The sequence below is a fragment of the Schistocerca americana genome, chromosome 2 (assembly GCF_021461395.2).
Source record: "Schistocerca americana isolate TAMUIC-IGC-003095 chromosome 2, iqSchAmer2.1, whole genome shotgun sequence".
In the NCBI taxonomy this organism is placed as follows: domain Eukaryota; kingdom Metazoa; phylum Arthropoda; class Insecta; order Orthoptera; family Acrididae; genus Schistocerca; species Schistocerca americana.
In genome coordinates, this window is record NC_060120.1 from 421532837 (window position 1) to 421544436 (window position 11600).

Below are 11600 nucleotides of genomic sequence, written 5' to 3' on the forward strand. Positions count from 1 at the left end.
ACTTGCTAATACGCTTGTGCAGGTACTAGAAATGGAAGGCTTTTTCAGAGAAACCTCTGACGTGGAGCGAAAAGCGTGTATGGAAAGGAAGACGGAGTCACAGGGTGAGAGACACTTTGGCGCAAAGCGGGAAACACTGGGAAAGGCGAGTGCGAATAGTGACAGAAACTCATTAACTGTCGGAACGCAGCTGAGGCAGGCAACAGGTAATGCCGGAGAGAAGCAAAAAGAGCGCAAACAAATTGTTTCAGTGTTAATAATAGAATCCCCCATGCTTCAAATGGCTCTGAGCACGATGGGACTCAACATCTGAGGCCATCAGTCCCCTACAACTTAGAACTACTTAAACCTAACTAACCTAAGAACATCACACACATCCATGCCCGAGGCAGGATTCGAACCTGCGACCGTAGCAATCACGCGGTTCCGAACTGAAGTACCTAGATCCGCTCGGCCACTGCGGCCGGCGGAGGAACGGGTGTGTCTAATTAAAACAGAGGCGAATAGAATGAGAGAGGCTATCACCCCGAAACAGGAAATCACCTAGAGTGTGTATTTACTTGAGGCGTCATTAAAAATAGGAGCAGGAGAATTCCTAACGAGTGTGCTGAACACTAAAGATGCGAGTGTGTCAGTACTATGCCCATGGGTGGTAACAGAAGCAGTTCCGGAGCGGACGTTCAGTGTGAATCGAGTCAGTAAAACCCAGCCACAGCTGAAATCAAGAATAAGTGCGCTAAAGGAGAACATCCGCACTAGTTATATGAATGCGGAAGAGAAGGTAGCAATCATGGAGTTATGCACCTTGTACAGAGAAGTTTTCCATTTGCCGGGAGATGTATTACTTTACGCGGATAGTATTAGGCTCTAAATTATACTGCTACTGGAAGCAGAAGGTAGGGTGATATGTTTGCGACACTACAGAATACTGGAAGCACTAAAGGAGAACCTCTGGCAGCAAATTTGAAAGATGTTAGAGGATGACATTATAGCACTGAGGAAAAGTGATTGGAATTTTTCCTTGATTTTAATCCTGAAAAAGATTGAGACCAATGGAAAGAAATAGTGAAGAATAGTAACGGACTATAGGTGACTTAATGAGAGATCCCCAAAGTCAGTGAACCCACTGCCTAGAACAGACGAAATCCTTGACAGTTTAGGAAACGCAAAGTACGTGTCAACCCTCGACTTAGCGAAGGGCTTTTGTCCAGTCTTATTCGACGAACAGGATCGAGAAAAGACGCCTTTCAGTACGCCTTATGGGCATTACGAGTGCAAACGAATGCTCACAGGTCTTAATACAGCTCCTACTACATTGCAGTACGTTTTGACAGGGCTACAAGGTGACAAATTGTTCACCTATTTGGATGACTTGGTAATATTTGGCTCCTCCTTAGAGGAACATAATGTGTAGCTGACAGAGGTATTACAAAGTCTTAGACTCCACAATTTAAAACTACAAGTGGACAAGTGCAAGTTTTTGCAAAAGGAAGTATGCCATTTGAGTCATATTGTATCGGCCCGGGGCTAGAGGCCAGATCCACAGGGGGTCAAGCTGATGAAGGATTATCCACAGCTCGAAACAATGAAGCAATTTAGACCTCGTGGGATACTACCGGCGTTTTATAAACAACTTCAGCACAATCGCGAAGCCACTGCATGAATTATTAAAGAAAGAAGTGCCTTACATCTGGGGTGACGAATAAGTAAACACGCTTTTCAGAATTTAAAAAAGAAGCTGATCAGTCCATCTATACTACAGTATCTGGACTTTGAAAAGGACTTCATAATTACGACAGACGCTATCTAGTCATATTGGAGCGGCTTTAGTCAGGGAAAAATTGGAGGTGACTTACCTTTCACATACACCTCGAGTACTTGGACAAGGCAGAAAGACGGTACAGTACAATTAAGAGGGAGATGTTGACCATTTGTAGGGTAGTGAAATATCTCAGATCGTATGTATTTGGAAGAAAGTTCCTGGTATGTACTGACCATAAACACCTAACAAGGGTAGGTAGTATATCAGATCTGTCATCCAGATTGGTAAAATTTAGGTTAAAGCTGGAGGAATATGACTTATAGATCCTATACAAGAGTGGTAAACGAAATCAAGTCGTCGACGCACTCTCGCGATTGAGGGAGGTTAGGGAAGCTGGCGCACGACCGAAAGGTGACAGTAGCCTCGGTCAAGTCACGGCAGAAACGGAAAGCATGGCCCGGTTTAAGGACAAATCGTCAGGTGACGACAGCAGGGCTGTTGGCGCACGCGAGAAGGTGGCAGGCATGGCCGACAAGGAAACAGGACACAAAACAGGTGATCTGTCAACAGTGAAAAATATTATTCAGGAATGCGGAAACTGCATCAAGGATATGGAAAAGTATGTCCGAAAATAAGAGACAGCTAAGTCGGGAAAGACGGAAGGAATAAGTGCGACTGAAAAAGCCACAGCATTAAAACAGTTTCACGACTTCTCCCACTCGAGGACACCAGGGCATAGCAAGAAACTATAAGCGAATAAGGAAGTACTGAGTATGAACCGGTATAAAGAAAGATATAGAAAAATATATTCAGTAACCTGAAAGTTGGCAACAGAGTAAGATCACTAGGAAACACATAAAGATGCCTCTAAAGATCGCGAAGACGCCTGAGCACGTTTTCGAAAGGTGTGACATTGACGCAGTAGGCCCATTAAACCAGACAGACAGACAGAGTAATTATATCCTTACATTTCAGGATGCGCTGGTGAAGTTTATGGTAGCTGAACCACTGAAAAATGGCTCTGAGCACTATGGGACTCAACTGCTGAGGTCATTAGTCCCCTAGAACTTAGAACTAGTTAAACCTAATTAACCTAAGGACATCACAAACATCCATGCCCGAGGCAGGATTCGAACCTGCGACCGTAGCGGTCTTGCGGTTCCAGACTGAACCCCTGAAAGGCAAGATGCCGACACGGTAGTGAGGATGCTAGATGAGAACATTATACTGAGGTATAGAATACCGTCAGTATTGTTAAGTGATATGGGAAGTAATTTTATGAGTGAGACTATGAAAAGAGTATGTAAATTACTGCGTATCGAGGAGATACAGACAACAAGTTATCACCCTCAAACAAATGAGGCGTTAGAGAGGTCGCATCGAACATTAACGGTGATGTTACGACACTATGTAAATAGAGCACAGACAAATTGGGACAGCTGGGTTCCATTCGCGGTTTTTGTGTATAATAAAACACCGCATAGTGTGACAGGTTATACGCCACATGAATTGTTCTTTGGAAGAACATGTAGTATTCGAAGAACACTACAGAAAGATCCTGCTGGAGTGAGGTATAATGTGGAGTATAGTTCTGATGATTGTGCGGCAGAGCTAAAAGAGCGCATGGAAGAAATACGCCAATGTGCAAGAACACAGAGTGTGCAATGTTGGATAAAAAATAAGGAATATTATGAAAGGACTCATAATCCAAAGGAATTCCGTTATGGGGATAAGGTTACGTTGTTTGATGAGAGCGTACGACGAGGCAGATTACGTAAGTTAGATACACAGTGGCGAGGTCCGTACACGTAGGTACGAACCAAGGGACCTGTTGTCATCTGTCTGAAACGAAGTAAATGTCTCACGGTTCATGCAAACAGACAGAAGGAATTTCTCTAATTCCAGATGTCGACGTCATACTGCTTTGTCGGTGTTCTCCTGCTGCTCATTCGGGATGAGCACACCAGACAAGAACCGTACACGCACGTGGCGAAGTTCCAGTCTTCACCTGAAGAGTAGTATGACAGTATGGGTCGAGTAAAAATTTAGTGTAACGTGGAAATTGTGAGTTATTTTAATTTAATGGAACTGAGAGAGAGATTTGTGTGCACTGAGGTTCTTGTGTGGCGAGCAATCGGATATTGTAAAGACGGATTGGCGTTATTGAATACCAGTGCAACACAGTGTAACAGTGTAGAACTTGGCGTTAAAATGGCACATACGAAAAACAGAAAAGAAACTGGGTCTGATCGGGTAATTTGTATGGCATAAATCCCGCATAAAGAAATGAGGAATCTTAAACTTCGTGGGAAAGGTCAGTAAGATTCTGTTCAGAACCCTAGACGAAAAATGAAGAAATTATCACGTATGGAATGAAGCAACTAAGCCGGCATCTAGTAGAATTTGAGATCAACACTGACAAACGGTTACAGCGAGCTGTAATTCTGATCACCGTTAACGAACAGCTGATACTATTGACGGGTATTTTCAATGAACTAGAACGGGAATACGGTGCGTTAATATCAGCGATTGTCAATGCTCAGAAAGGTATTCTGGAGCCGCACCTGATCACTCCAATTCAGATCCTAAAGTATCTAGAACTGTGAAAAGACGAAATCAAAGACAAGCGGTTCCCTGTCATCCTTATAGTGGACAGAGGATACCAATTAATCAGAATCGTTGATCTGTATGTTTTCATTGTTTGGAAAATCTTGTATGTTAAATGTCCCGATAGCAGACAAAAACGTGTGTAATCCCTACAACCGTCAGAAGTGGACATAGCGAGACATTTATTTACGTTTATTGTCCCAGACAAGTGGCTACTGCTAAGTGATGGCTCGAAATTCAAATATGTGAAGTTAAATAACGAGCAGTTAGAGTGTAAGACTGAGAATACGCAAGCAGGTATTTATACTTTTGTTCACGTATCATCATAAGAAGTGTGAGGCTAAGATGCTGCAAGCAGTACGAGAAGTTTCGAAGGATTGCGTGCAGAAGCAAACAGTCTTAAAAAAAGTCTGTGGGCACCATTAAGTAATAATGAATGACTGTTTCTTGCCTCGATAGACGAAGGCATTACCGCCATTTGTCATGTGGAAATTCCACTGGTCATACTCCGAGGCACGGGGAAGATAAAGTTTTTAGGTAAATGTCGTGGGTATATAGTTCAGACAGTGACACAGTCTGAACATAGAATACGAACAAGTGTTCCCTGTAGTGCTATCGTGCCTAACTCAAGCATGGAAATAGACTGCTGCATTGTGAATAATGAGAAGAAGAATATAAGTGCACTTAAGCTGGAACTGCGAGTACAACCTACAATTAGACAGTTACATGACCTAACAGCTGCAGAATGTAAGTTGGATGACCTACAAAATGAGATTGACTAGCATGAGAGACAACTTCTCGTTAAGTCAGTCATATCTCTTTCTGTGGTTTCATGGGCTCTGGTGTAGTAATTATAGTAGTGTTATACTGTTTAGGCAGATGTTGTACATGTTGTCTAGACTATTTTAACTTTGTGTGCAAAAGAATGGGTAACGATTGTTGTAGAAAAATATGCATTACAAACTCTATCATAAATCAATGACCAGAGAGTGGCACATCTAGAGGTAGTTGAGCAACAATTTTTGACGGATCTCTAGTGTCTGCTAGACACGTTAAAAGTGAAGTTAGAATTGATGTTTATCAAAGTGTTAAGACAAGAACGGACAAACGCTGAAGAATGATAAAACTGATAGAAAGTGTGAAAAGAAACTAGTGTGAAGTGTTTTCTCTTTCACGTATTGAAATGGTAATTATGCTATGCAATGTACAGCAATGTATCGAGTGTAATTCATTATAAAGTCGATTGTGAAATAGTTTATATATCCAGCCTACCAGAAAAGTGAATTGCTAGGATAATATGAAATGTCTCATAATGTAAAAAAAAAGTATCCTATTCCAGGTATCAGAATATGTAACAATGATATTCAGTGTGAGATGCAAAACTGAATTATAAATATTTATGTCGTGGGCAGTTGTAAGGCAATCATGTGTGTCTTTTGAAAATAACTGTAAAGCAAATGTGTATGCTTCCCGATTAAAGGAATAAAAATTTGAAAACTTGTATAAAATTTGTAGTCGCTGAAGACAGCGGGGAGTTGTCACATATTTAAGAAATTCAACGTCTCAAATGCAACAGAACAGCAGCCATAACGAATAATTTTTCTAGAAAGTACTCAGAGTACAAAGGAGACACGCCACAGGAAGGGCGTTGCTTTGGGCGTTGGCCGGAAATGTTCCGTAGACTCGCGAGGCATCACGTGCGCTCACGTGTCGAGCCGCGAGGTGCGGCAGTGCGTTGGCGGTGGTCATATGTGGCCGTACTCGAGGTCTCACAGGGCGGTGTCCGGAAGCGTCAACGTGGAAGGGGCGGCATGGCCTGCCGCACAGTGTGGAGGCGGAGGCGGCGTAGCCTGTGAGAGACTTCGGAACAGACACTTGCCGAGGAGGGACGTCGGTGTAGGTCAGGCCCAGGGCCAGGACTTGTATTATTTGCTCTGGCTCTGCTCGCACCCTTACTTAGCTGCATACCTCCCTCCATGTGAATTTGCAATCACCCGTAGTTTGCTTTCATTCAAGCCATTATCCAATTCTTGCTCGTACCAGCAGTTAAAGATTTTAGTTATTCAAGTCTTGCTTTATTCGATTATTTCCCAAGCGGGTTTCATAACTCTCAAATTACCAATTAGCCTTCTCCACGTTAGCTGGCTGGACAGACGTTCTCCAGTCTCCAATGTCATTGAGCGTCTAGAATGCTCGCTGGGCGCGATAGCAAACTTCGGACGTAAGTTCTGACGCATGCATCCTGTTTAACAATGTTTTACCTACCACAGAGCACCGTACAGAATCCACATATAGCAGAGCGCATGCTTCCACATGAACAATCGCTATACACAGAATTACTGAGTGGTCGAATACCATTTACGTTTGGAAATTGGCAAAGTACCACTGTGCAAATATGCTACATGAGCTCTTCAACAAGAAGCTTTTTCGTGCACGCAAGGGAGAACATTAACGTGGTTAATTTTAAATTTACATATCGTATGTAATAAGGTTTCCAGGACCATCTAATGAAGGAAAGGTGGAAAATATTAACAAATACGGAACAGGAAGAAAATACAAACCATACATACACGCAGTCATATAGAACGAAGAACAACATCAGTGGTTATCCTAACATACTAAGGAACCCTTCTTTCATCAGATTTCTAAACTGAATTTTCTAACAAAAATGCAGTTACGAAAGCCGACTCGCCAAAAGGACATTTACTTTAGGTTTTCCTTCCTGCTACAGTTTCTGCTTAAGAAGATGTTATTTGTTTTAATGGAAAAGAATAACTTTTAATATATTAGCTCTGGAGAAAGGAAAAAGTATTGCATTTTAAGACAAAGTTTTAAGTTTTAAAATTACTTGTACTATTTTAATGTTATCAAGGCGTGTCGCACTTGATTTACTTCACGAAGAAGTATTCCATTTCATTAATAATACCGTTCTTAAAGGAAAACGGATGACTGAAAGGAAAAAGTAGTGACAGCACAGAGTGGGACCTTTCTACAGAACATGTAGCGGAAGAGTTGGCGTGTGAAGGTGTAAATGGAGAGCGAAAGTAGAAAAAAAAAAGTGGGTACGTGCCAGCTTAGGACAGCAACGGTCTGGGGTTCAATCCACGCTCAGACCCGGTATTTTTATCTCTAACTTGTCATGTCATTCACCTTTGGAAATTTTTTGGTGTGTAAAGTGCTGAGATTCTTCGTGGTTCGATCACACCTTAAACTGTAGGTCCCCCTTTAACTGTTGACTGGGCGAGTCACTTGTAAGGTCGTGGGGACGCAAGCGAATAGCTCCTCAAATAGGACCATGTGTAGTAAAGAATGTGGCATTCAAATCGACCTTCGGACTGATGATAGCTTTACCTAGGTTTCTATTGAAATTACGGAAATATTTGTATTAACGTCAGAAATGTGAGAAACAGGTAGGCAAGAGAAGAAAGTCCGCTCGTTATGTCATATAAACAATATACTCTCTTTGAAGCGTGATTAAGTTAAGCCGTTACGCCACGACCAGTGATCTGTGCTATGTGGATGACGTATCCTGTCCTCTGAGCACAGAACTTAAGTGTATCTGCAGATTCCTGCTGTCCGCCATGTTTTAGTTATGCAAAGCTTTTCTATTGATCTGTATGTGATTGATGATTACTTACTTATTCCTGGTTATACGCCTTACGTCATCTACTGTGGCAGTGTCTGAAACAAGAAACTGTCAGCCCGGCACAAATTGCAATACTTTATTAGGCGGCACCAACACAACCACAATAACTCCCTACTTCATACAGAGTGATCAATCCCTAATGCTACCACTTTCGCGGCATGCGGTCTGCGGGCGAGGCCGGCTGCTGTGCCTGTGGCATGTGTGACAGGATATAAGGTGCCCGCATTTTTCGGACCTTACATAAGCTTCATACGTATGATACAGAACAAAATCCTCAGAAAATAACTCTATATTGTCAACAGGAAATAATTATGGCAATCTCATGTACCGAATAAGAAAACAATATCTACCGTTATAGCGACAGGGGCATGCGTAAATGAGATAAAGTGAACGCAGCTTGGAGACCATCGCACGTGGCTAATGGCATTGAGAAACCCCAATTAACATTAACAAAAGAAAGCCCAGCTGCAGCACAGAAAGAAATAAGGCGAGTAGAATAAACACAGCAGAAACCATGGGTAAATTGCAATACTACATTAACGAGGCTAACAGCGACCCGGGCAAGAAAAATAATAATTCACCTAAAATGAAGCAGCAGTTGGTTGAAGCCGTACTGTGTGACGTAGTAGCATCGCAGTGGGGAGGGTAACGTCATATAAAAGCATTTTGAGAAATAAATTAACACACAGAGAACTCTTGTCTCGCTGTGGGCCACACATGCGCGTGGTAAAATTAGCGAAGTCGTTGAGTCTCAAACTTTATGTTTGCGAAGTCAGGACGGTACACTTCACATATCATGGCGACCAACGTAAAGCAGTAGTTCATCTTTCTGCGGGAATTTTTGTGGGATGAGATTTGTGCACGTCGCTCCATCCCATAGCGAGTACACATTTGCCATTAATTTCGACCAGGGAAAATTTAACGTTCTACGGAACGCAGGAAAGTTAAGACTTAATGAATTCAGTCAAGGTCAGAGTAGGGAATTAGCGTTTTAGATACAGCACAGAGACAACGCCACCGCAGTTCCCGATTGGTACTGTACCAACGTGCATTAGGCGAGATTAAATGTTGAGTGGAGATTTGTTCACTCCAACTTGCGTACGCTTTGAATATAAAAATTCAAGAGTTAATTACTAACATACCCTCCATTGAATACATGAGAGTTTTGATTAGTTCAAAAGATAAAGTTCATTCTCCACCAAATTAGCCCATTGCTCAGCTACGAGAACGTAGACGTAAACATCAATTATAAAGGTTTAATTGTTTAATTTGTCATAATTCTTTCATACACAGAGATGAAGTTTTAATAATTATCTATTCAACGTCTAAATGTTAATTAATTTGTTGAGAGTTGAAAGTAATTAAACCACCTTGTTGTTTATGACTTGAACCTTGAAAGCTTTGATAAATAAAAATGTTGAATGAGAAAGGGAGAGGTTGTGTTATCATTTTAGGATAAATCCCAAACTTGTCATTTATATTAATTTGAGTATTCTTGTAATGTCACAGTTGCATTTTAATTAATTTTGAGTCAAGGCCAAAATTTATAGCTATGTGGAATGCCTGTTTACCACCCTGGGCTTGAGACAACACCTAAGATACATCACCTGCTTACAAGGGGGTCCGCAGAGAGTATAACATGGTTTGTCACATAAGTTATTTCTGCCATACAAAACATAAACACTTAAGAAAAAAGAATATTACTCACTTTTATTAATCAGGGGGATGCTGGAACAGCCTCATTTCGTTGTCAAGCATTTCCAACACCTGCTTACGAAATTGATCATGACACTCAGCAATTCCCTCTGACAATGGCAGCAATTTATTGACGAATGTTACATTTAAGTTAATCTAAAGTGTGTGGATTTCATTTGTACGCTTCATCTTTAAATGCTCCACACTCCAGAGATAAAAATTGCAAGGGCCTAAATCGGGGAGGAACGAGGAGGCCCAATGTTGTTAGTGATAACTGTACCTCGAAACACGACGTGAATTTCCTGTAATGGGAAGCTGACTGTATGTGCTATCGCAGAGTCCTGCAGAAAAGTCGTGAAAGCATGTTCTCTCTCAGTTAACTCGCCAAAACATTTTTCTTATTTATCTATGGCTGTTAAAGTTTTCCTTAAAAATGGGGTCTATTATTCTCTCAGCACTAATAGCGCACCACATTCATGTTTTTGCTATCATGCAGGGGTGCCTCATGTATTATGTTAGGCTATTCAGAACTCCAGCAATTGTTATTTCGTGGATTAACGTATCCAATCAGATGGAACCTTGATTCATCCGAAAGGAAATTTAGCTGAGGGTCAATTTTTCCATTATGTACCCTATTCAAAATCCATTCACAAAACCGCAACCTTTTTGCAGCGTCATTTGGTTTAAGTTCTGGCACTGCATTTATTTTATAGTGCTGTAACTTCTGTAACTTTGTAGCCATTTGAACAGAGCCATAGAAAATTTCTATTTGCTAAGAAAGACGTCGAAATGATTTTCTAGGAGACCTTTCCAGAGCATGCCCATTGTTATCGGGAGATTCTTCTGGAGTACTGTACATGGCGTTTATGTTTCCAGTCAAGAACACTCCCCGTTTCACGAAGTTTGTTTATTAGTCGATGGATTGTACTCTGATTAGAAACCTGGACTTCAGGAAATTCCTTTCGAAAAAATCTCCTTACGACACGTGCTGTAGTTCGCCATTTCACTTGAAACACGTCCACTCAATACACTATTGCGCCGCCTAACAAACACATGGTACCTACACAACTCTATACAAAGGCCTCGCAGCGGAAGGGAAATTACTTCCCGGGAGCACCGCCAGCGGGCAAAAAACATACCCACCATGCAGTTGGGTTAAAAAATGGCTCTGAGCACTATGGGACTTAACATCTGTGGTCATCAGTCCCCTAGAACTTAGAACTACTTAAGCCTAACTAACCTAAGTACATCACACACATCCATGCCCGAGGCAGGATTCGAACCTGCGACCGTAGCAGCCGCGCGGTTCCGGACTGAGCGCCTAGAACCGCTAGACCACCACGGCCGGCGCGGTTGGGTTAAGGAGGGATCACTCTGTAAAAGCAAACTCTCTTGTGGTTTTGTTCCTGAAAATGGTAACAGAATATTAAGTGCTCCAGAAATATTTCATGACATTAATTTCTTTACTACGCACATCCTGCAGTAAAATTATAAACATTTACAACAATATTTCGAAATACGTTATCTGTCACCTTATACAAGCATCTATTGAAAAAAAAAACAAAAAAAACTAGACGGCAGTCTTGCAGCATTTCAAAAGTACGGATAATAGTACCGAAAACTCGATATTTAATGTGCCGGAGAGAGGAATACATTGTCATATTTCCTACGCTCGTCTATATGACCACGAGTGACAACGCGCATGCTGGTAGGCAATTCACTTTCAGTTTATAATTAAAGAGTAATTGAATTCACTAAGTACAAGGAATTCATTTTATACTTAATGGGTATCTGCTTAGCTCATTTGTAATTTTTATCATCAGTAGTGGCATGTCTGAGTAAACGTTGACAATTTTGTACTAGGGGCCTCACTTGACTCTACGAAGTACC